Source organism: Ambystoma mexicanum, unplaced genomic scaffold (genome assembly GCF_040938575.1).
Source record: "Ambystoma mexicanum isolate Mex_15411 unplaced genomic scaffold, UKY_AmexF1_1 Mex_scaf141, whole genome shotgun sequence".
NCBI classification, from domain to species: Eukaryota; Metazoa; Chordata; class Amphibia; order Caudata; family Ambystomatidae; genus Ambystoma; species Ambystoma mexicanum.
Genome location: NW_027182371.1, coordinates 68,006 through 93,014, shown reverse-complemented (window position 1 = coordinate 93,014; position 25,009 = coordinate 68,006). Strand labels below are relative to the sequence as shown.

The window sequence follows — 25,009 nt, the reverse complement described above, 5'->3', positions numbered from 1 at the left end:
GGGGAGACGCTGGAGGTGCTTTGCCAGGGACACGAGTGGCCCTTTCTGGCTGCATCCACCCACCCGAGGCGGCGAGCTGCTGCCCTGGCTTCAGTCTCCTGCTGCTCCAAGTTAGTTTGGCGACAACGTGTCCGCCTCTGACGGGGCTCTGCATTGGAGCGAGGGCTGCTGTCTGCCCCTGTGCCTTTTTCACGCGCCGTGTTTGTTAAAATTAAAAGCGGAATGGAGGAAAAATGTAGTTCAAGACGGGGAAGACGAACGCCGCCTATCGGGCACAGAGTAGCAAAATGCCTACAGCACCTGGTATTCCCAGGCGGTCTCCCATCCAAGTACTAACCAGGCCCGACCCTGCTTAGCTTCCGAGATCGGACGAGATCGGGCGCATTCAGGGTGGTATGGCCGTAGGCGAAGAGTGCGCCGATTCCGAGCCTCTTGTGCTGTGTCGGCTCCTCCGACGTCCACTGCCCTCTTGCAAGGCTGAACGCTGTCCTCTGCAGTGTGCTTCTGCCCTTCTTTTTGCCTCAAGCTCAGGAGCCACAGCTGCCAGCTTGGAAAAGCAACGAGCGGCTCCATGCACCCACTTTTGAAATACCCACTTGCCTACTCATGTTTGCAAAGAAAGTGTCTGTAAATTCAGGCCAAGCCACACTTGCACTCACTCACCCAAGCATCCGTTCCTTACAAAACTTTAAAAAAAAACTCGGAAAGAAAGATGGAAATAAACACACACACAATTTTCCTGCTGGGGTCTCCTCGACTCTTTGGAAGGCAGAGGGCGATGTTGGTTGAGGCCTTACCTTCTCGGGCTGGCGGCCTACAAGTCCAGGAAAGAAGCAGGCCCAGTAACAGCAGCTGAGGCCCCCAGCCCAGCCCAGGCAGGCATCAGCTTAAGGCTGACTCTCTACCCCACTGCTGCCCCAAATTGGTTTGGCAAAAGTTTGCAAAGAAGATGCCTGTAAATTTAACTCACGCCACACTAGCACTCACCCAGGCGTCGGTTCCTTACAAAAATAGAAAGCACCTCTAAAAAAGAAGAAATAAACACACACACAATTTTCCTGCTGGGGTCTCCTCGACTCTTTGAAAGGCAGAGGGCGATGTTGGTTGAGGCCCTTACCTTCTCCGGCTGGTGGCCTACAAGTCCAGGAAAGAAGCATGCCCAGTAACAGCAGCTGAGGCCCCCAGACCAGCCCAGCCCAGCCCAGGCAGCCATCAGCTGAAGGCTGACTCTCTACCCCAGTGCTGGTCCAAGTTGGTTTGGCAAAATTTTGCAAAGAAGATGCCTGTAAATGTAACTCACGCCACACTAGCACTCACCCAGGCGTCGGTTCCTTACAAAAATAGAAAGCACCTCTAAAAAAAGAAGAAATAAACACACACACAATTTTCCTGCTGCGGTCTCCTCGACTCTTTGGAAGGCAGAGGGCGATGTTGGTTGAAGCCCTTACCTTCTCTGGCTGGCGGCCTACAAGACCAGGAAAGAAGCAGGGCCAGTAACAGCAGCTGAGGCCCCCAGCCCAGCCACGCCTAGGCAGGCATCAGCGGAAGGCTGACTCTCTACCCCAGTGCTGCTCCAAGTTGGTTTGGCAAAAGTTTGCAAAGAAGCTGCCCGTAAATTCACCTCAAGCCACACTAGCACTCACCCAGTCGTCAGTTCCTTACAAAAATAGAAAGAATCTCTAAAAAAGAAGAAATAAACACACACACAATTTTCCTGCTTCTATTCCCTCGACTCTTTGGAAGGCAGAGGGCGATGTTGGTTGAGGCCTTACCTTCTCGGGCTGGCGGCCTACAAGTCCAGGAAAGAAGCAGGGCCAGTAACAGCAGCTGAGGCCCCCAGCCCAGCCCAGCCCAGGCAGGCATCAGCTTAAGGCTGACTCTCTACCCCACTGCTGCCCCAAATTGGTTTGGCAAAAGTTTGCAAAGAAGATGCCTGTAAATTTAACTCACGCCACACTAGCACTCACCCAGGCGTCGGTTCCTTACAAAAATAGAAAGCACCTCTAAAAAAGAAGAAATAAACACACACACAATTTTCCTGCTGCGGTCTCCTCGACTCTTTGGAAGGCAGAGGGCGATGTTGGTTGAAGCCCTTACCTTCTCTGGCTGGCGGCCTACAAGACCAGGAAAGAAGCAGGCCCAGTAACAGCAGCTGAGGCCCCCAGCCCAGCCACGCCTAGGCAGGCATCAGCGGAAGGCTGACTCTCTACCCCAGTGCTGCTCCAAGTTGGTTTGGCAAAAGTTTGCAAAGAAGCTGCCCGTAAATTCACCTCAAGCCACACTAGCACTCACCCAGTCGTCAGTTCCTTACAAAAATAGAAAGAATCTCTAAAAAAGAAGAAATAAACACACACACAATTTTCCTGCTTCTATCCCCTCGACTCTTTGGAAGGCAGAGGGCGATGTTGGTTGAGGCCTTACCTTCTCGGGCTGGCGGCCTACAAGTCCAGGAAAGAAGCAGGCCCAGTAACAGCAGCTGAGGCCCCCAGCCCAGCCCAGCCCAGGCAGGCATCAGCTTAAGGCTGACTCTCTACCCCACTGCTGCCCCAAATTGGTTTGGCAAAAGTTTGCAAAGAAGATGCCTGTAAATTTAACTCACGCCACACTAGCACTCACCCAGGCGTCGGTTCCTTACAAAAATAGAAAGCACCTCTAAAAAAGAAGAAATAAACACACACACAATTTTCCTGCTGGGGTCTCCTCGACTCTTTGAAAGGCAGAGGGCGATGTTGGTTGAGGCCCTTACCTTCTCCGGCTGGTGGCCTACAAGTCCAGGAAAGAAGCATGCCCAGTAACAGCAGCTGAGGCCCCCAGACCAGCCCAGCCCAGCCCAGGCAGCCATCAGCTGAAGGCTGACTCTCTACCCCAGTGCTGGTCCAAGTTGGTTTGGCAAAATTTTGCAAAGAAGATGCCTGTAAATGTAACTCACGCCACACTAGCACTCACCCAGGCGTCGGTTCCTTACAAAAATAGAAAGCACCTCTAAAAAAAGAAGAAATAAACACACACACAATTTTCCTGCTGCGGTCTCCTCGACTCTTTGGAAGGCAGAGGGCGATGTTGGTTGAAGCCCTTACCTTCTCTGGCTGGCGGCCTACAAGACCAGGAAAGAAGCAGGCCCAGTAACAGCAGCTGAGGCCCCCAGCCCAGCCACGCCTAGGCAGGCATCAGCTTAAGGCTGACTCTCTACCCCACTGCTGCCCCAAATTGGTTTGGCAAAAGTTTGCAAAGAAGATGCCTGTAAATTTAACTCACGCCACACTAGCACTCACCCAGGCGTCGGTTCCTTACAAAAATAGAAAGCACCTCTAAAAAAGAAGAAATAAACACACACACAATTTTCCTGCTGCGGTCTCCTCGACTCTTTGGAAGGCAGAGGGCGATGTTGGTTGAAGCCCTTACCTTCTCTGGCTGGCGGCCTACAAGACCAGGAAAGAAGCAGGCCCAGTAACAGCAGCTGAGGCCCCCAGCCCAGCCACGCCTAGGCAGGCATCAGCGGAAGGCTGACTCTCTACCCCAGTGCTGCTCCAAGTTGGTTTGGCAAAAGTTTGCAAAGAAGCTGCCCGTAAATTCACCTCAAGCCACACTAGCACTCACCCAGGCGTCAGTTCCTTAGAAAAATAGAAAGAATCTCTAAAAAAGAAGAAATAAACACACACACAATTTTCCTGCTTCTATCCCCTCGACTCCTTGGAAGGCGGAGGGCAACCTTCGCCGCTGGTGGCCTTCACATGCAGGAAAGAAGCACACCCAGGAACAGCAGCTGAGGCTCCCAGCCCAGGCAGGCTTCAGCTGAAGGCCGACTTGGGAAGCACTGAGGCCAGACCCTGGGCTCCTGGGTCCCTCGGTTGAAGGCTCGAGGCCAGACCCCTTGGCTCCTGTGTCCCTTGGCTGAAGGCTCGACCAGTGCTCGACCAGGCTCGATCAGGCGAGATATTAGGTAGCATGGGGCCCAGCTGGGACTTCTAGGAAGCTTAGGGTGACGGCCGCTTCTGCCCCATCATCCAGAGGCCTGGCTATGGAGAGGCATGATGTGGCCTCCCTCCCTTCCTGCCTCTTGTAGGCACTTCTCCCCCGTGAGCACTTCCCGCTCCAAGTGTCCCCTTGTCTCCCAGGGTGCACTCTTCCTCTAGAGCCCACATATGCAGATGAGGCCCATCCACTTGCCTCCCCTAGCTGTAGGGGGCCTTGCGCGTCCACTGGAGAGAAAACGGGGAGACGCTGGAGGTGCTTTGCCAGGGACACGAGTGGCCCTTTCTGGCTGCATCCACCCACCCGAGGCGGCGAGCTGCTGCCCTGGCTTCAGTCTCCTGCTGCTCCAAGTTAGTTTGGCGACAACGTGTCCGCCTCTGACGGGGCTCTGCATTGGAGCGAGGGCTGCTGTCTGCCCCTGTGCCTTTTTCACGCGCCGTGTTTGTTAAAATTAAAAGCGGAATGGAGGAAAAATGTAGTTCAAGACGGGGAAGACGAACGCCGCCTATCGGGCACAGAGTAGCAAAATGCCTACAGCACCTGGTATTCCCAGGCGGTCTCCCATCCAAGTACTAACCAGGCCCGACCCTGCTTAGCTTCCGAGATCGGACGAGATCGGGCGCATTCAGGGTGGTATGGCCGTAGGCGAAGAGTGCGCCGATTCCGAGCCTCTTGTGCTGTGTCGGCTCCTCCGACGTCCACTGCCCTCTTGCAAGGCTGAACGCTGTCCTCTGCAGTGTGCTTCTGCCCTTCTTTTTGCCTCAAGCTCAGGAGCCACAGCTGCCAGCTTGGAAAAGCAACGAGCGGCTCCATGCACCCACTTTTGAAATACCCACTTGCCTACTCATGTTTGCAAAGAAAGTGTCTGTAAATTCAGGCCAAGCCACACTTGCACTCACTCACCCAAGCATCCGTTCCTTACAAAACTTTAAAAAAAAACTCGGAAAGAAAGATGGAAATAAACACACACACAATTTTCCTGCTGGGGTCTCCTCGACTCTTTGGAAGGCAGAGGGCGATGTTGGTTGAGGCCTTACCTTCTCGGGCTGGCGGCCTACAAGTCCAGGAAAGAAGCAGGCCCAGTAACAGCAGCTGAGGCCCCCAGCCCAGCCCAGGCAGGCATCAGCTTAAGGCTGACTCTCTACCCCACTGCTGCCCCAAATTGGTTTGGCAAAAGTTTGCAAAGAAGATGCCTGTAAATTTAACTCACGCCACACTAGCACTCACCCAGGCGTCGGTTCCTTACAAAAATAGAAAGCACCTCTAAAAAAGAAGAAATAAACACACACACAATTTTCCTGCTGGGGTCTCCTCGACTCTTTGAAAGGCAGAGGGCGATGTTGGTTGAGGCCCTTACCTTCTCCGGCTGGTGGCCTACAAGTCCAGGAAAGAAGCATGCCCAGTAACAGCAGCTGAGGCCCCCAGACCAGCCCAGCCCAGCCCAGGCAGCCATCAGCTGAAGGCTGACTCTCTACCCCAGTGCTGGTCCAAGTTGGTTTGGCAAAATTTTGCAAAGAAGATGCCTGTAAATGTAACTCACGCCACACTAGCACTCACCCAGGCGTCGGTTCCTTACAAAAATAGAAAGCACCTCTAAAAAAAGAAGAAATAAACACACACACAATTTTCCTGCTGCGGTCTCCTCGACTCTTTGGAAGGCAGAGGGCGATGTTGGTTGAAGCCCTTACCTTCTCTGGCTGGCGGCCTACAAGACCAGGAAAGAAGCAGGCCCAGTAACAGCAGCTGAGGCCCCCAGCCCAGCCACGCCTAGGCAGGCATCAGCGGAAGGCTGACTCTCTACCCCAGTGCTGCTCCAAGTTGGTTTGGCAAAAGTTTGCAAAGAAGCTGCCCGTAAATTCACCTCAAGCCACACTAGCACTCACCCAGTCGTCAGTTCCTTACAAAAATAGAAAGAATCTCTAAAAAAGAAGAAATAAACACACACACAATTTTCCTGCTTCTATTCCCTCGACTCTTTGGAAGGCAGAGGGCGATGTTGGTTGAGGCCTTACCTTCTCGGGCTGGCGGCCTACAAGTCCAGGAAAGAAGCAGGCCCAGTAACAGCAGCTGAGGCCCCCAGCCCAGCCCAGCCCAGGCAGGCATCAGCTTAAGGCTGACTCTCTACCCCACTGCTGCCCCAAATTGGTTTGGCAAAAGTTTGCAAAGAAGATGCCTGTAAATTTAACTCACGCCACACTAGCACTCACCCAGGCGTCGGTTCCTTACAAAAATAGAAAGCACCTCTAAAAAAGAAGAAATAAACACACACACAATTTTCCTGCTGCGGTCTCCTCGACTCTTTGGAAGGCAGAGGGCGATGTTGGTTGAAGCCCTTACCTTCTCTGGCTGGCGGCCTACAAGACCAGGAAAGAAGCAGGCCCAGTAACAGCAGCTGAGGCCCCCAGCCCAGCCACGCCTAGGCAGGCATCAGCGGAAGGCTGACTCTCTACCCCAGTGCTGCTCCAAGTTGGTTTGGCAAAAGTTTGCAAAGAAGCTGCCCGTAAATTCACCTCAAGCCACACTAGCACTCACCCAGGCGTCAGTTCCTTACAAAAATAGAAAGAATCTCTAAAAAAGAAGAAATAAACACACACACAATTTTCCTGCTTCTATCCCCTCGACTCCTTGGAAGGCGGAGGGCAACCTTCGCCGCTGGTGGCCTTCACATGCAGGAAAGAAGCACACCCAGGAACAGCAGCTGAGGCTCCCAGCCCAGGCAGGCTTCAGCTGAAGGCCGACTTGGGAAGCACTGAGGCCAGACCTTGGGCTCCTGGGTCCCTCGGTTGAAGGCTCGAGGCCAGACCCCTTGGCTCCTGTGTCCCTTGGCTGAAGGCTCGACCAGTGCTCGACCAGGCTCGATCAGGCGAGATATTAGGTAGCATGGGGCCCAGCTGGGACTTCTAGGAAGCTTAGGGTGACGGCCGCTTCTGCCCCATCATCCAGAGGCCTGGCTATGGAGAGGCATGATGTGGCCTCCCTCCCTTCCTGCCTCTTGTAGGCACTTCTCCCCCGTGAGCACTTCCCGCTCCAAGTGTCCCCTTGTCTCCCAGGGTGCACTCTTCCTCTAGAGCCCACATATGCAGATGAGGCCCATCCACTTGCCTCCCCTAGCTGTAGGGGGCCTTGCGCGTCCACTGGAGAGAAAACGGGGAGACGCTGGAGGTGCTTTGCCAGGGACACGAGTGGCCCTTTCTGGCTGCATCCACCCACCCGAGGCGGCGAGCTGCTGCCCTGGCTTCAGTCTCCTGCTGCTCCAAGTTAGTTTGGCGACAACGTGTCCGCCTCTGACGGGGCTCTGCATTGGAGCGAGGGCTGCTGTCTGCCCCTGTGCCTTTTTCACGCGCCGTGTTTGTTAAAATTAAAAGCGGAATGGAGGAAAAATGTAGTTCAAGACGGGGAAGACGAACGCCGCCTATCGGGCACAGAGTAGCAAAATGCCTACAGCACCTGGTATTCCCAGGCGGTCTCCCATCCAAGTACTAACCAGGCCCGACCCTGCTTAGCTTCCGAGATCGGACGAGATCGGGCGCATTCAGGGTGGTATGGCCGTAGGCGAAGAGTGCGCCGATTCCGAGCCTCTTGTGCTGTGTCGGCTCCTCCGACGTCCACTGCCCTCTTGCAAGGCTGAACGCTGTCCTCTGCAGTGTGCTTCTGCCCTTCTTTTTGCCTCAAGCTCAGGAGCCACAGCTGCCAGCTTGGAAAAGCAACGAGCGGCTCCATGCACCCACTTTTGAAATACCCACTTGCCTACTCATGTTTGCAAAGAAAGTGTCTGTAAATTCAGGCCAAGCCACACTTGCACTCACTCACCCAAGCATCCGTTCCTTACAAAACTTTAAAAAAAAACTCGGAAAGAAAGATGGAAATAAACACACACACAATTTTCCTGCTGGGGTCTCCTCGACTCTTTGGAAGGCAGAGGGCGATGTTGGTTGAGGCCTTACCTTCTCGGGCTGGCGGCCTACAAGTCCAGGAAAGAAGCAGGCCCAGTAACAGCAGCTGAGGCCCCCAGCCCAGCCCAGGCAGGCATCAGCTTAAGGCTGACTCTCTACCCCACTGCTGCCCCAAATTGGTTTGGCAAAAGTTTGCAAAGAAGATGCCTGTAAATTTAACTCACGCCACACTAGCACTCACCCAGGCGTCGGTTCCTTACAAAAATAGAAAGCACCTCTAAAAAAGAAGAAATAAACACACACACAATTTTCCTGCTGGGGTCTCCTCGACTCTTTGAAAGGCAGAGGGCGATGTTGGTTGAGGCCCTTACCTTCTCCGGCTGGTGGCCTACAAGTCCAGGAAAGAAGCATGCCCAGTAACAGCAGCTGAGGCCCCCAGACCAGCCCAGCCCAGCCCAGGCAGCCATCAGCTGAAGGCTGACTCTCTACCCCAGTGCTGGTCCAAGTTGGTTTGGCAAAATTTTGCAAAGAAGATGCCTGTAAATGTAACTCACGCCACACTAGCACTCACCCAGGCGTCGGTTCCTTACAAAAATAGAAAGCACCTCTAAAAAAAGAAGAAATAAACACACACACAATTTTCCTGCTGCGGTCTCCTCGACTCTTTGGAAGGCAGAGGGCGATGTTGGTTGAAGCCCTTACCTTCTCTGGCTGGCGGCCTACAAGACCAGGAAAGAAGCAGGGCCAGTAACAGCAGCTGAGGCCCCCAGCCCAGCCACGCCTAGGCAGGCATCAGCGGAAGGCTGACTCTCTACCCCAGTGCTGCTCCAAGTTGGTTTGGCAAAAGTTTGCAAAGAAGCTGCCCGTAAATTCACCTCAAGCCACACTAGCACTCACCCAGTCGTCAGTTCCTTACAAAAATAGAAAGAATCTCTAAAAAAGAAGAAATAAACACACACACAATTTTCCTGCTTCTATTCCCTCGACTCTTTGGAAGGCAGAGGGCGATGTTGGTTGAGGCCTTACCTTCTCGGGCTGGCGGCCTACAAGTCCAGGAAAGAAGCAGGCCCAGTAACAGCAGCTGAGGCCCCCAGCCCAGCCCAGCCCAGGCAGGCATCAGCTTAAGGCTGACTCTCTACCCCACTGCTGCCCCAAATTGGTTTGGCAAAAGTTTGCAAAGAAGATGCCTGTAAATTTAACTCACGCCACACTAGCACTCACCCAGGCGTCGGTTCCTTACAAAAATAGAAAGCACCTCTAAAAAAGAAGAAATAAACACACACACAATTTTCCTGCTGCGGTCTCCTCGACTCTTTGGAAGGCAGAGGGCGATGTTGGTTGAAGCCCTTACCTTCTCTGGCTGGCGGCCTACAAGACCAGGAAAGAAGCAGGCCCAGTAACAGCAGCTGAGGCCCCCAGCCCAGCCACGCCTAGGCAGGCATCAGCGGAAGGCTGACTCTCTACCCCAGTGCTGCTCCAAGTTGGTTTGGCAAAAGTTTGCAAAGAAGCTGCCCGTAAATTCACCTCAAGCCACACTAGCACTCACCCAGTCGTCAGTTCCTTACAAAAATAGAAAGAATCTCTAAAAAAGAAGAAATAAACACACACACAATTTTCCTGCTTCTATCCCCTCGACTCTTTGGAAGGCAGAGGGCGATGTTGGTTGAGGCCTTACCTTCTCGGGCTGGCGGCCTACAAGTCCAGGAAAGAAGCAGGCCCAGTAACAGCAGCTGAGGCCCCCAGCCCAGCCCAGCCCAGGCAGGCATCAGCTTAAGGCTGACTCTCTACCCCACTGCTGCCCCAAATTGGTTTGGCAAAAGTTTGCAAAGAAGATGCCTGTAAATTTAACTCACGCCACACTAGCACTCACCCAGGCGTCGGTTCCTTACAAAAATAGAAAGCACCTCTAAAAAAGAAGAAATAAACACACACACAATTTTCCTGCTGGGGTCTCCTCGACTCTTTGAAAGGCAGAGGGCGATGTTGGTTGAGGCCCTTACCTTCTCCGGCTGGTGGCCTACAAGTCCAGGAAAGAAGCATGCCCAGTAACAGCAGCTGAGGCCCCCAGACCAGCCCAGCCCAGCCCAGGCAGCCATCAGCTGAAGGCTGACTCTCTACCCCAGTGCTGGTCCAAGTTGGTTTGGCAAAATTTTGCAAAGAAGATGCCTGTAAATGTAACTCACGCCACACTAGCACTCACCCAGGCGTCGGTTCCTTACAAAAATAGAAAGCACCTCTAAAAAAAGAAGAAATAAACACACACACAATTTTCCTGCTGCGGTCTCCTCGACTCTTTGGAAGGCAGAGGGCGATGTTGGTTGAAGCCCTTACCTTCTCTGGCTGGCGGCCTACAAGACCAGGAAAGAAGCAGGCCCAGTAACAGCAGCTGAGGCCCCCAGCCCAGCCACGCCTAGGCAGGCATCAGCTTAAGGCTGACTCTCTACCCCACTGCTGCCCCAAATTGGTTTGGCAAAAGTTTGCAAAGAAGATGCCTGTAAATTTAACTCACGCCACACTAGCACTCACCCAGGCGTCGGTTCCTTACAAAAATAGAAAGCACCTCTAAAAAAGAAGAAATAAACACACACACAATTTTCCTGCTGCGGTCTCCTCGACTCTTTGGAAGGCAGAGGGCGATGTTGGTTGAAGCCCTTACCTTCTCTGGCTGGCGGCCTACAAGACCAGGAAAGAAGCAGGCCCAGTAACAGCAGCTGAGGCCCCCAGCCCAGCCACGCCTAGGCAGGCATCAGCGGAATGCTGACTCTCTACCCCAGTGCTGCTCCAAGTTGGTTTGGCAAAAGTTTGCAAAGAAGCTGCCCGTAAATTCACCTCAAGCCACACTAGCACTCACCCAGGCGTCAGTTCCTTACAAAAATAGAAAGAATCTCTAAAAAAGAAGAAATAAACACACACACAATTTTCCTGCTTCTATCCCCTCGACTCCTTGGAAGGCGGAGGGCAACCTTCGCCGCTGGTGGCCTTCACATGCAGGAAAGAAGCACACCCAGGAACAGCAGCTGAGGCTCCCAGCCCAGGCAGGCTTCAGCTGAAGGCCGACTTGGGAAGCACTGAGGCCAGACCCTGGGCTCCTGGGTCCCTCGGTTGAAGGCTCGAGGCCAGACCCCTTGGCTCCTGTGTCCCTTGGCTGAAGGCTCGACCAGTGCTCGACCAGGCTCGATCAGGCGAGATATTAGGTAGCATGGGGCCCAGCTGGGACTTCTAGGAAGCTTAGGGTGACGGCCGCTTCTGCCCCATCATCCAGAGGCCTGGCTATGGAGAGGCATGATGTGGCCTCCCTCCCTTCCTGCCTCTTGTAGGCACTTCTCCCCCGTGAGCACTTCCCGCTCCAAGTGTCCCCTTGTCTCCCAGGGTGCACTCTTCCTCTAGAGCCCACATATGCAGATGAGGCCCATCCACTTGCCTCCCCTAGCTGTAGGGGGCCTTGCGCGTCCACTGGAGAGAAAACGGGGAGACGCTGGAGGTGCTTTGCCAGGGACACGAGTGGCCCTTTCTGGCTGCATCCACCCACCCGAGGCGGCGAGCTGCTGCCCTGGCTTCAGTCTCCTGCTGCTCCAAGTTAGTTTGGCGACAACGTGTCCGCCTCTGACGGGGCTCTGCATTGGAGCGAGGGCTGCTGTCTGCCCCTGTGCCTTTTTCACGCGCCGTGTTTGTTAAAATTAAAAGCGGAATGGAGGAAAAATGTAGTTCAAGACGGGGAAGACGAACGCCGCCTATCGGGCACAGAGTAGCAAAATGCCTACAGCACCTGGTATTCCCAGGCGGTCTCCCATCCAAGTACTAACCAGGCCCGACCCTGCTTAGCTTCCGAGATCGGACGAGATCGGGCGCATTCAGGGTGGTATGGCCGTAGGCGAAGAGTGCGCCGATTCCGAGCCTCTTGTGCTGTGTCGGCTCCTCCAACGTCCACTGCCCTCTTGCAAGGCTGAACGCTGTCCTCTGCAGTGTGCTTCTGCCCTTCTTTTTGCCTCAAGCTCAGGAGCCACAGCTGCCAGCTTGGAAAAGCAACGAGCGGCTCCATGCACCCACTTTTGAAATACCCACTTGCCTACTCATGTTTGCAAAGAAAGTGTCTGTAAATTCAGGCCAAGCCACACTTGCACTCACTCACCCAAGCATCCGTTCCTTACAAAACTTTAAAAAAAAACTCGGAAAGAAAGATGGAAATAAACACACACACAATTTTCCTGCTGGGGTCTCCTCGACTCTTTGGAAGGCAGAGGGCGATGTTGGTTGAGGCCTTACCTTCTCGGGCTGGCGGCCTACAAGTCCAGGAAAGAAGCAGGCCCAGTAACAGCAGCTGAGGCCCCCAGCCCAGCCCAGGCAGGCATCAGCTTAAGGCTGACTCTCTACCCCACTGCTGCCCCAAATTGGTTTGGCAAAAGTTTGCAAAGAAGATGCCTGTAAATTTAACTCACGCCACACTAGCACTCACCCAGGCGTCGGTTCCTTACAAAAATAGAAAGCACCTCTAAAAAAGAAGAAATAAACACACACACAATTTTCCTGCTGGGGTCTCCTCGACTCTTTGAAAGGCAGAGGGCGATGTTGGTTGAGGCCCTTACCTTCTCCGGCTGGTGGCCTACAAGTCCAGGAAAGAAGCATGCCCAGTAACAGCAGCTGAGGCCCCCAGACCAGCCCAGCCCAGCCCAGGCAGCCATCAGCTGAAGGCTGACTCTCTACCCCAGTGCTGGTCCAAGTTGGTTTGGCAAAATTTTGCAAAGAAGATGCCTGTAAATGTAACTCACGCCACACTAGCACTCACCCAGGCGTCGGTTCCTTACAAAAATAGAAAGCACCTCTAAAAAAAGAAGAAATAAACACACACACAATTTTCCTGCTGCGGTCTCCTCGACTCTTTGGAAGGCAGAGGGCGATGTTGGTTGAAGCCCTTACCTTCTCTGGCTGGCGGCCTACAAGACCAGGAAAGAAGCAGGGCCAGTAACAGCAGCTGAGGCCCCCAGCCCAGCCACGCCTAGGCAGGCATCAGCGGAAGGCTGACTCTCTACCCCAGTGCTGCTCCAAGTTGGTTTGGCAAAAGTTTGCAAAGAAGCTGCCCGTAAATTCACCTCAAGCCACACTAGCACTCACCCAGTCGTCAGTTCCTTACAAAAATAGAAAGAATCTCTAAAAAAGAAGAAATAAACACACACACAATTTTCCTGCTTCTATTCCCTCGACTCTTTGGAAGGCAGAGGGCGATGTTGGTTGAGGCCTTACCTTCTCGGGCTGGCGGCCTACAAGTCCAGGAAAGAAGCAGGCCCAGTAACAGCAGCTGAGGCCCCCAGCCCAGCCCAGCCCAGGCAGGCATCAGCTTAAGGCTGACTCTCTACCCCACTGCTGCCCCAAATTGGTTTGGCAAAAGTTTGCAAAGAAGATGCCTGTAAATTTAACTCACGCCACACTAGCACTCACCCAGGCGTCGGTTCCTTACAAAAATAGAAAGCACCTCTAAAAAAGAAGAAATAAACACACACACAATTTTCCTGCTGCGGTCTCCTCGACTCTTTGGAAGGCAGAGGGCGATGTTGGTTGAAGCCCTTACCTTCTCTGGCTGGCGGCCTACAAGACCAGGAAAGAAGCAGGCCCAGTAACAGCAGCTGAGGCCCCCAGCCCAGCCACGCCTAGGCAGGCATCAGCTTAAGGCTGACTCTCTACCCCACTGCTGCCCCAAATTGGTTTGGCAAAAGTTTGCAAAGAAGATGCCTGTAAATTTAACTCACGCCACACTAGCACTCACCCAGGCGTCGGTTCCTTACAAAAATAGAAAGCACCTCTAAAAAAGAAGAAATAAACACACACACAATTTTCCTGCTGCGGTCTCCTCGACTCTTTGGAAGGCAGAGGGCGATGTTGGTTGAAGCCCTTACCTTCTCTGGCTGGCGGCCTACAAGACCAGGAAAGAAGCAGGCCCAGTAACAGCAGCTGAGGCCCCCAGCCCAGCCACGCCTAGGCAGGCATCAGCGGAATGCTGACTCTCTACCCCAGTGCTGCTCCAAGTTGGTTTGGCAAAAGTTTGCAAAGAAGCTGCCCGTAAATTCACCTCAAGCCACACTAGCACTCACCCAGGCGTCAGTTCCTTACAAAAATAGAAAGAATCTCTAAAAAAGAAGAAATAAACACACACACAATTTTCCTGCTTCTATCCCCTCGACTCCTTGGAAGGCGGAGGGCAACCTTCGCCGCTGGTGGCCTTCACATGCAGGAAAGAAGCACACCCAGGAACAGCAGCTGAGGCTCCCAGCCCAGGCAGGCTTCAGCTGAAGGCCGACTTGGGAAGCACTGAGGCCAGACCCTGGGCTCCTGGGTCCCTCGGTTGAAGGCTCGAGGCCAGACCCCTTGGCTCCTGTGTCCCTTGGCTGAAGGCTCGACCAGTGCTCGACCAGGCTCGATCAGGCGAGATATTAGGTAGCATGGGGCCCAGCTGGGACTTCTAGGAAGCTTAGGGTGACGGCCGCTTCTGCCCCATCATCCAGAGGCCTGGCTATGGAGAGGCATGATGTGGCCTCCCTCCCTTCCTGCCTCTTGTAGGCACTTCTCCCCCGTGAGCACTTCCCGCTCCAAGTGTCCCCTTGTCTCCCAGGGTGCACTCTTCCTCTAGAGCCCACATATGCAGATGAGGCCCATCCACTTGCCTCCCCTAGCTGTAGGGGGCCTTGCGCGTCCACTGGAGAGAAAACGGGGAGACGCTGGAGGTGCTTTGCCAGGGACACGAGTGGCCCTTTCTGGCTGCATCCACCCACCCGAGGCGGCGAGCTGCTGCCCTGGCTTCAGTCTCCTGCTGCTCCAAGTTAGTTTGGCGACAACGTGTCCGCCTCTGACGGGGCTCTGCATTGGAGCGAGGGCTGCTGTCTGCCCCTGTGCCTTTTTCACGCGCCGTGTTTGTTAAAATTAAAAGCGGAATGGAGGAAAAATGTAGTTCAAGACGGGGAAGACGAACGCCGCCTATCGGGCACAGAGTAGCAAAATGCCTACAGCACCTGGTATTCCCAGGCGGTCTCCCATCCAAGTACTAACCAGGCCCGACCCTGCTTAGCTTCCGAGATCGGACGAGATCGGGCGCATTCAGGGTGGTATGGCCGTAGGCGAAGAGTGCGCCGATTCCGAGCCTCTTGTGCTGTGTCGGCTCCTCCGACGTCCACTGCCCTCTTGCAAGGCTGAACGCTGTCCTCTGCAGTGTGCTTCTGCCCTTCTTTTTGCCTCAAGCTCAGGAGCCACAGCTGCCAGCTTGGAAAAGCAACGAGCGGCTCCATGCACCCACTTTTGAAATACCCACTTGCCTACTCATGTTTGCAAAGAAAGTGTCTGTAAATTCAGGCCAAGCCACACTTGCACTCACTCACCCAAGCATCCGTTCCTTACAAAACTTTAAAAAAAAACTCGGAAAGAAAGATGGAAATAAACACACACACAATTTTCCTGCTGGGGTCTCCTCGACTCTTTGGAAGGCAGAGGGCGATGTTGGTTGAGGCCTTACCTTCTCGGGCTGGCGGCCTACAAGTCCAGGAAAGAAGCAGGCCCAGTAACAGCAGCTGAGGCCCCCAGCCCAGCCCAGGCAGGCATCAGCTTAAGGCTGACTCTCTACCCCACTGCTGCCCCAAATTGGTTTGGCAAAAGTTTGCAAAGAAGATGCCTGTAAATTTAACTCACGCCACACTAGCACTCACCCAGGCGTCGGTTCCTTACAAAAATAGAAAGCACCTCTAAAAAAGAAGAAATAAACACACACACAATTTTCCTGCTGGGGTCTCCTCGACTCTTTGAAAGGCAGAGGGCGATGTTGGTTGAGGCCCTTACCTTCTCCGGCTGGTGGCCTACAAGTCCAGGAAAGAAGCATGCCCAGTAACAGCAGCTGAGGCCCCCAGACCAGCCCAGCCCAGCCCAGGCAGCCATCAGCTGAAGGCTGACTCTCTACCCCAGTGCTGGTCCAAGTTGGTTTGGCAAAATTTTGCAAAGAAGATGCCTGTAAATGTAACTCACGCCACACTAGCACTCACCCAGGCGTCGGTTCCTTACAAAAATAGAAAGCACCTCTAAAAAAAGAAGAAATAAACACACACACAATTTTCCTGCTGCGGTCTCCTCGACTCTTTGGAAGGCAGAGGGCGATGTTGGTTGAAGCCCTTACCTTCTCTGGCTGGCGGCCTACAAGACCAGGAAAGAAGCAGGGCCAGTAACAGCAGCTGAGGCCCCCAGCCCAGCCACGCCTAGGCAGGCATCAGCGGAAGGCTGACTCTCTACCCCAGTGCTGCTCCAAGTTGGTTTGGCAAAAGTTTGCAAAGAAGCTGCCCGTAAATTCACCTCAAGCCACACTAGCACTCACCCAGTCGTCAGTTCCTTACAAAAATAGAAAGAATCTCTAAAAAAGAAGAAATAAACACACACACAATTTTCCTGCTTCTATTCCCTCGACTCTTTGGAAGGCAGAGGGCGATGTTGGTTGAGGCCTTACCTTCTCGGGCTGGCGGCCTACAAGTCCAGGAAAGAAGCAGGCCCAGTAACAGCAGCTGAGGCCCCCAGCCCAGCCCAGCCCAGGCAGGCATCAGCTTAAGGCTGACTCTCTACCCCACTGCTGCCCCAAATTGGTTTGGCAAAAGTTTGCAAAGAAGATGCCTGTAAATTTAACTCACGCCACACTAGCACTCACCCAGGCGTCGGTTCCTTACAAAAATAGAAAGCACCTCTAAAAAAGAAGAAATAAACACACACACAATTTTCCTGCTGCGGTCTCCTCGACTCTTTGGAAGGCAGAGGGCGATGTTGGTTGAAGCCCTTACCTTCTCTGGCTGGCGGCCTACAAGACCAGGAAAGAAGCAGGCCCAGTAACAGCAGCTGAGGCCCCCAGCCCAGCCACGCCTAGGCAGGCATCAGCGGAAGGCTGACTCTCTACCCCAGTGCTGCTCCAAGTTGGTTTGGCAAAAGTTTGCAAAGAAGCTGCCCGTAAATTCACCTCAAGCCACACTAGCACTCACCCAGTCGTCAGTTCCTTACAAAAATAGAAAGAATCTCTAAAAAAGAAGAAATAAACACACACACAATTTTCCTGCTTCTATCCCCTCGACTCTTTGGAAGGCAGAGGGCGATGTTGGTTGAGGCCTTACCTTCTCGGGCTGGCGGCCTACAAGTCCAGGAAAGAAGCAGGCCCAGTAACAGCAGCTGAGGCCCCCAGCCCAGCCCAGCCCAGGCAGGCATCAGCTTAAGGCTGACTCTCTACCCCACTGCTGCCCCAAATTGGTTTGGCAAAAGTTTGCAAAGAAGATGCCTGTAAATTTAACTCACGCCACACTAGCACTCACCCAGGCGTCGGTTCCTTACAAAAATAGAAAGCACCTCTAAAAAAGAAGAAATAAACACACACACAATTTTCCTGCTGGGGTCTCCTCGACTCTTTGAAAGGCAGAGGGCGATGTTGGTTGAGGCCCTTACCTTCTCCGGCTGGTGGCCTACAAGTCCAGGAAAGAAGCATGCCCAGTAACAGCAGCTGAGGCCCCCAGACCAGCCCAGCCCAGCCCAGGCAGCCATCAGCTGAAGGCTGACTCTCTACCCCAGTGCTGGTCCAAGTTGGTTTGGCAAAATTTTGCAAAGAAGATGCCTGTAAATGTAACTCACGCCACACTAGCACTCACCCAGGCGTCGGTTCCTTACAAAAATAGAAAGCACCTCTAAAAAAAGAAGAAATAAACACACACACAATTTTCCTGCTGCGGTCTCCTCGACTCTTTGGAAGGCAGAGGGCGATGTTGGTTGAAGCCCTTACCTTCTCTGGCTGGCGGCCTACAAGACCAGGAAAGAAGCAGGCCCAGTAACAGCAGCTGAGGCCCCCAGCCCAGCCACGCCTAGGCAGGCATCAGCTTAAGGCTGACTCTCTACCCCACTGCTGCCCCAAATTGGTTTGGCAAAAGTTTGCAAAGAAGATGCCTGTAAATTTAACTCACGCCACACTAGCACTCACCCAGGCGTCGGTTCCTTACAAAAATAGAAAGCACCTCTAAAAAAGAAGAAATAAACACACACACAATTTTCCTGCTGCGGTCTCCTCGACTCTTTGGAAGGCAGAGGGCGATGTTGGTTGAAGCCCTTACCTTCTCTGGCTGGCGGCCTACAAGACCAGGAAAGAAGCAGGCCCAGTAACAGCAGCTGAGGCCCCCAGCCCAGCCACGCCTAGGCAGGCATCAGCGGAATGCTGACTCTCTACCCCAGTGCTGCTCCAAGTTGGTTTGGCAAAAGTTTGCAAAGAAGCTGCCCGTAAATTCACCTCAAGCCACACTAGCACTCACCCAGGCGTCAGTTCCTTACAAAAATAGAAAGAATCTCTAAAAAAGAAGAAATAAACACACACACAATTTTCCTGCTTCTATCCCCTCGACTCCTTGGAAGGCGGAGGGCAACCTTCGCCGCTGGTGGCCTTCACATGCAGGAAAGAAGCACACCCAGGAACAGCAGCTGAGGCTCCCAGCCCAGGCAGGCTTCAGCTGAAGGCCGACTTGGGAAGCACTGAGGCCAGACCCTGGGCTCCTGGGTCCCTCGGTTGAAGGCTCGAGGCCAGACCCCTTGGCTCCTGTGTCCCTTGGCTGAAGGCTCGACCAGTGCTCGACCAGGCTCGATCAGGCGAGATATTAGGTAGCATGGGGCCCAGCTGGGACTTCTAGGAAGCTTAGGGTGACGGCCGCTTCTGCCCCATCATCCAGAGGCCTGGCTATGGAGAGGCATGATGTGGCCTCCCTCCCTTCCTGCCTCTTGTAGGCACTTCTCCCCCGTGAGCACTTCCCGCTCCAAGTGTCCCCTTGTCTCCCAGGGTGCACTCTTCCTCTAGAGCCCACATATGCAGATGAGGCCCATCCACTTGCCTCCCCTAGCTGTAGGGGGCCTTGCGCGTCCACTGGAGAGAAAACGGGGAGACGCTGGAGGTGCTTTGCCAGGGACACGAGTGGCCCTTTCTGGCTGCATCCACCCACCCGAGGCGGCGAGCTGCTGCCCTGGCTTCAGTCTCCTGCTGCTCCAAGTTAGTTTGGCGACAACGTGTCCGCCTCTGACGGGGCTCTGCATTGGAGCGAGGGCTGCTGTCTGCCCCTGTGCCTTTTTCACGCGCCGTGTTTGTTAAAATTAAAAGCGGAATGGAGGAAAAATGTAGTTCAAGACGGGGAAGACGAACGCCGCCTATCGGGCACAGAGTAGCAAAATGCCTACAGCACCTGGTATTCCCAGGCGGTCTCCCATCCAAGTACTAACCAGGCCCGACCCTGCTTAGCTTCCGAGATCGGACGAGATCGGGCGCATTCAGGGTGGTATGGCCGTAGGCGAAGAGTGCGCCGATTCCGAGCCTCTTGTGCTGTGTCGGCTCCTCCGACGTCCACTGCCCTCTTGCAAGGCTGAACGCTGTCCTCTGCAGTGTGCTTCTGCCCTTCTTTTTGCCTCAAGCTCAGGAGCCACAGCTGCCAGCTTGGAAAAGCAACGAGCGGCTCCATGCACCCACTTTTGAAATACCCACTTGCCTACTCATGTTTGCAAAGAAAGTGTCTGTAAATTCAGGCCAAGCCACACTTGCACTCACTCACCCAAGCATCCGTTCCTTACAAAACTTTAAAAAAAAACTCGGAAAGAAAGATGGAAATAAACACACACACAATTTTCCTGCTGGGGTCTCCTCGACTCTTTGGAAGGCAGAGGGCGATGTTGGTTGAGGCCTTACCTTCTCGGGCTGGCGGCCTACAAGTCCAGGAAAGAAGCAGGCCCAGTAACAGCAGCTGAGGCCCCCAGCCCAGCCCAGGCAGGCATCAGCTTAAGGCTGACTCTCTACCCCACTGCTGCCCCAAATTGGTTTGGCAAAAGTTTGCAAAGAAGATGCCTGTAAATTTAACTCACGCCACACTAGCACTCACCCAGGCGTCGGTTCCTTACAAAAATAGAAAGCACCTCTAAAAAAGAAGAAATAAACACACACACAATTTTCCTGCTGGGGTCTCCTCGACTCTTTGAAAGGCAGAGGGCGATGTTGGTTGAGGCCCTTACCTTCTCCGGCTGGTGGCCTACAAGTCCAGGAAAGAAGCATGCCCAGTAACAGCAGCTGAGGCCCCCAGACCAGCCCAGCCCAGCCCAGGCAGCCATCAGCTGAAGGCTGACTCTCTACCCCAGTGCTGGTCCAAGTTGGTTTGGCAAAATTTTGCAAAGAAGATGCCTGTAAATGTAACTCACGCCACACTAGCACTCACCCAGGCGTCGGTTCCTTACAAAAATAGAAAGCACCTCTAAAAAAAGAAGAAATAAACACACACACAATTTTCCTGCTGCGGTCTCCTCGACTCTTTGGAAGGCAGAGGGCGATGTTGGTTGAAGCCCTTACCTTCTCTGGCTGGCGGCCTACAAGACCAGGAAAGAAGCAGGGCCAGTAACAGCAGCTGAGGCCCCCAGCCCAGCCACGCCTAGGCAGGCATCAGCGGAAGGCTGACTCTCTACCCCAGTGCTGCTCCAAGTTGGTTTGGCAAAAGTTTGCAAAGAAGCTGCCCGTAAATTCACCTCAAGCCACACTAGCACTCACCCAGTCGTCAGTTCCTTACAAAAATAGAAAGAATCTCTAAAAAAGAAGAAATAAACACACACACAATTTTCCTGCTTCTATTCCCTCGACTCTTTGGAAGGCAGAGGGCGATGTTGGTTGAGGCCTTACCTTCTCGGGCTGGCGGCCTACAAGTCCAGGAAAGAAGCAGGCCCAGTAACAGCAGCTGAGGCCCCCAGCCCAGCCCAGCCCAGGCAGGCATCAGCTTAAGGCTGACTCTCTACCCCACTGCTGCCCCAAATTGGTTTGGCAAAAGTTTGCAAAGAAGATGCCTGTAAATTTAACTCACGCCACACTAGCACTCACCCAGGCGTCGGTTCCTTACAAAAATAGAAAGCACCTCTAAAAAAGAAGAAATAAACACACACACAATTTTCCTGCTGCGGTCTCCTCGACTCTTTGGAAGGCAGAGGGCGATGTTGGTTGAAGCCCTTACCTTCTCTGGCTGGCGGCCTACAAGACCAGGAAAGAAGCAGGCCCAGTAACAGCAGCTGAGGCCCCCAGCCCAGCCACGCCTAGGCAGGCATCAGCGGAAGGCTGACTCTCTACCCCAGTGCTGCTCCAAGTTGGTTTGGCAAAAGTTTGCAAAGAAGCTGCCCGTAAATTCACCTCAAGCCACACTAGCACTCACCCAGTCGTCAGTTCCTTACAAAAATAGAAAGAATCTCTAAAAAAGAAGAAATAAACACACACACAATTTTCCTGCTTCTATCCCCTCGACTCTTTGGAAGGCAGAGGGCGATGTTGGTTGAGGCCTTACCTTCTCGGGCTGGCGGCCTACAAGTCCAGGAAAGAAGCAGGCCCAGTAACAGCAGCTGAGGCCCCCAGCCCAGCCCAGCCCAGGCAGGCATCAGCTTAAGGCTGACTCTCTACCCCACTGCTGCCCCAAATTGGTTTGGCAAAAGTTTGCAAAGAAGATGCCTGTAAATTTAACTCACGCCACACTAGCACTCACCCAGGCGTCGGTTCCTTACAAAAATAGAAAGCACCTCTAAAAAAGAAGAAATAAACACACACACAATTTTCCTGCTGGGGTCTCCTCGACTCTTTGAAAGGCAGAGGGCGATGTTGGTTGAGGCCCTTACCTTCTCCGGCTGGTGGCCTACAAGTCCAGGAAAGAAGCATGCCCAGTAACAGCAGCTGAGGCCCCCAGACCAGCCCAGCCCAGCCCAGGCAGCCATCAGCTGAAGGCTGACTCTCTACCCCAGTGCTGGTCCAAGTTGGTTTGGCAAAATTTTGCAAAGAAGATGCCTGTAAATGTAACTCACGCCACACTAGCACTCACCCAGGCGTCGGTTCCTTACAAAAATAGAAAGCACCTCTAAAAAAAGAAGAAATAAACACACACACAATTTTCCTGCTGCGGTCTCCTCGACTCTTTGGAAGGCAGAGGGCGATGTTGGTTGAAGCCCTTACCTTCTCTGGCTGGCGGCCTACAAGACCAGGAAAGAAGCAGGCCCAGTAACAGCAGCTGAGGCCCCCAGCCCAGCCACGCCTAGGCAGGCATCAGCTTAAGGCTGACTCTCTACCCCACTGCTGCCCCAAATTGGTTTGGCAAAAGTTTGCAAAGAAGATGCCTGTAAATTTAACTCACGCCACACTAGCACTCACCCAGGCGTCGGTTCCTTACAAAAATAGAAAGCACCTCTAAAAAAGAAGAAATAAACACACACACAATTTTCCTGCTGCGGTCTCCTCGACTCTTTGGAAGGCAGAGGGCGATGTTGGTTGAAGCCCTTACCTTCTCTGGCTGGCGGCCTACAAGACCAGGAAAGAAGCAGGCCCAGTAACAGCAGCTGAGGCCCCCAGCCCAGCCACGCCTAGGCAGGCATCAGCGGAATGCTGACTCTCTACCCCAGTGCTGCTCCAAGTTGGTTTGGCAAAAGTTTGCAAAGAAGCTGCCCGTAAATTCACCTCAAGCCACACTAGCACTCACCCAGGCGTCAGTTCCTTACAAAAATAGAAAGAATCTCTAAAAAAGAAGAAATAAACACACACACAATTTTCCTGCTTCTATCCCCTCGACTCCTTGGAAGGCGGAGGGCAACCTTCGCCGCTGGTGGCCTTCACATGCAGGAAAGAAGCACACCCAGGAACAGCAGCTGAGGCTCCCAGCCCAGGCAGGCTTCAGCTGAAGGCCGACTTGGGAAGCACTGAGGCCAGACCCTGGGCTCCTGGGTCCCTCGGTTGAAGGCTCGAGGCCAGACCCCTTGGCTCCTGTGTCCCTTGGCTGAAGGCTCGACCAGTGCTCGACCAGGCTCGATCAGGCGAGATATTAGGTAGCATGGGGCCCAGCTGGGACTTCTAGGAAGCTTAGGGTGACGGCCGCTTCTGCCCCATCATCCAGAGGCCTGGCTATGGAGAGGCATGATGTGGCCTCCCTCCCTTCCTGCCTCTTGTAGGCACTTCTCCCCCGTGAGCACTTCCCGCTCCAAGTGTCCCCTTGTCTCCCAGGGTGCACTCTTCCTCTAGAGCCCACATATGCAGATGAGGCCCATCCACTTGCCTCCCCTAGCTGTAGGGGGCCTTGCGCGTCCACTGGAGAGAAAACGGGGAGACGCTGGAGGTGCTTTGCCAGGGACACGAGTGGCCCTTTCTGGCTGCATCCACCCACCCGAGGCGGCGAGCTGCTGCCCTGGCTTCAGTCTCCTGCTGCTCCAAGTTAGTTTGGCGACAACGTGTCCGCCTCTGACGGGGCTCTGCATTGGAGCGAGGGCTGCTGTCTGCCCCTGTGCCTTTTTCACGCGCCGTGTTTGTTAAAATTAAAAGCGGAATGGAGGAAAAATGTAGTTCAAGACGGGGAAGACGAACGCCGCCTATCGGGCACAGAGTAGCAAAATGCCTACAGCACCTGGTATTCCCAGGCGGTCTCCCATCCAAGTACTAACCAGGCCCGACCCTGCTTAGCTTCCGAGATCGGACGAGATCGGGCGCATTCAGGGTGGTATGGCCGTAGGCGAAGAGTGCGCCGATTCCGAGCCTCTTGTGCTGTGTCGGCTCCTCCAACGTCCACTGCCCTCTTGCAAGGCTGAACGCTGTCCTCTGCAGTGTGCTTCTGCCCTTCTTTTTGCCTCAAGCTCAGGAGCCACAGCTGCCAGCTTGGAAAAGCAACGAGCGGCTCCATGCACCCACTTTTGAAATACCCACTTGCCTACTCATGTTTGCAAAGAAAGTGTCTGTAAATTCAGGCCAAGCCACACTTGCACTCACTCACCCAAGCATCCGTTCCTTACAAAACTTTAAAAAAAAACTCGGAAAGAAAGATGGAAATAAACACACACACAATTTTCCTGCTGGGGTCTCCTCGACTCTTTGGAAGGCAGAGGGCGATGTTGGTTGAGGCCTTACCTTCTCGGGCTGGCGGCCTACAAGTCCAGGAAAGAAGCAGGCCCAGTAACAGCAGCTGAGGCCCCCAGCCCAGCCCAGGCAGGCATCAGCTTAAGGCTGACTCTCTACCCCACTGCTGCCCCAAATTGGTTTGGCAAAAGTTTGCAAAGAAGATGCCTGTAAATTTAACTCACGCCACACTAGCACTCACCCAGGCGTCGGTTCCTTACAAAAATAGAAAGCACCTCTAAAAAAGAAGAAATAAACACACACACAATTTTCCTGCTGGGGTCTCCTCGACTCTTTGAAAGGCAGAGGGCGATGTTGGTTGAGGCCCTTACCTTCTCCGGCTGGTGGCCTACAAGTCCAGGAAAGAAGCATGCCCAGTAACAGCAGCTGAGGCCCCCAGACCAGCCCAGCCCAGCCCAGGCAGCCATCAGCTGAAGGCTGACTCTCTACCCCAGTGCTGGTCCAAGTTGGTTTGGCAAAATTTTGCAAAGAAGATGCCTGTAAATGTAACTCACGCCACACTAGCACTCACCCAGGCGTCGGTTCCTTACAAAAATAGAAAGCACCTCTAAAAAAAGAAGAAATAAACACACACACAATTTTCCTGCTGCGGTCTCCTCGACTCTTTGGAAGGCAGAGGGCGATGTTGGTTGAAGCCCTTACCTTCTCTGGCTGGCGGCCTACAAGACCAGGAAAGAAGCAGGGCCAGTAACAGCAGCTGAGGCCCCCAGCCCAGCCACGCCTAGGCAGGCATCAGCGGAAGGCTGACTCTCTACCCCAGTGCTGCTCCAAGTTGGTTTGGCAAAAGTTTGCAAAGAAGCTGCCCGTAAATTCACCTCAAGCCACACTAGCACTCACCCAGTCGTCAGTTCCTTACAAAAATAGAAAGAATCTCTAAAAAAGAAGAAATAAACACACACACAATTTTCCTGCTTCTATTCCCTCGACTCTTTGGAAGGCAGAGGGCGATGTTGGTTGAGGCCTTACCTTCTCGGGCTGGCGGCCTACAAGTCCAGGAAAGAAGCAGGCCCAGTAACAGCAGCTGAGGCCCCCAGCCCAGCCCAGCCCAGGCAGGCATCAGCTTAAGGCTGACTCTCTACCCCACTGCTGCCCCAAATTGGTTTGGCAAAAGTTTGCAAAGAAGATGCCTGTAAATTTAACTCACGCCACACTAGCACTCACCCAGGCGTCGGTTCCTTACAAAAATAGAAAGCACCTCTAAAAAAGAAGAAATAAA

The 25,009-nt window shown here is 53.5% G+C and overlaps 7 non-coding genes across 7 annotated transcripts; all 7 read right to left on the bottom strand.

The window, feature by feature from the left end:
* Positions 1 to 288: 288 nt before the first annotated feature.
* On the bottom strand, positions 289 to 407 carry LOC138553923 (5S ribosomal RNA). The gene has a single exon (XR_011297226.1). It is a non-coding gene; the product is annotated as a 5S ribosomal RNA (ribosomal RNA).
* Positions 408 to 4,500: 4,093 nt separating this feature from the next.
* LOC138553922 (5S ribosomal RNA) lies at positions 4,501 to 4,619 on the bottom strand. Its single transcript, XR_011297225.1, has one exon. It is a non-coding gene; the product is annotated as a 5S ribosomal RNA (ribosomal RNA).
* A 2,788-nt stretch (positions 4,620 to 7,407) lies between these two features.
* LOC138553921 (5S ribosomal RNA) lies at positions 7,408 to 7,526 on the bottom strand. The gene has a single exon (XR_011297224.1). It is a non-coding gene; the product is annotated as a 5S ribosomal RNA (ribosomal RNA).
* Positions 7,527 to 11,619: 4,093 nt separating this feature from the next.
* Positions 11,620 to 11,738, bottom strand: LOC138553920 (5S ribosomal RNA). The gene has a single exon (XR_011297223.1). It is a non-coding gene; the product is annotated as a 5S ribosomal RNA (ribosomal RNA).
* Positions 11,739 to 14,851: 3,113 nt separating this feature from the next.
* Positions 14,852 to 14,970, bottom strand: LOC138553919 (5S ribosomal RNA). Its single transcript, XR_011297222.1, has one exon. It is a non-coding gene; the product is annotated as a 5S ribosomal RNA (ribosomal RNA).
* Positions 14,971 to 19,063: 4,093 nt separating this feature from the next.
* LOC138553918 (5S ribosomal RNA) lies at positions 19,064 to 19,182 on the bottom strand. The gene has a single exon (XR_011297221.1). It is a non-coding gene; the product is annotated as a 5S ribosomal RNA (ribosomal RNA).
* Positions 19,183 to 23,275: 4,093 nt separating this feature from the next.
* Positions 23,276 to 23,394, bottom strand: LOC138553917 (5S ribosomal RNA). Its single transcript, XR_011297220.1, has one exon. It is a non-coding gene; the product is annotated as a 5S ribosomal RNA (ribosomal RNA).
* Between the last annotated feature and the right edge of the window lie 1,615 nt (positions 23,395 to 25,009).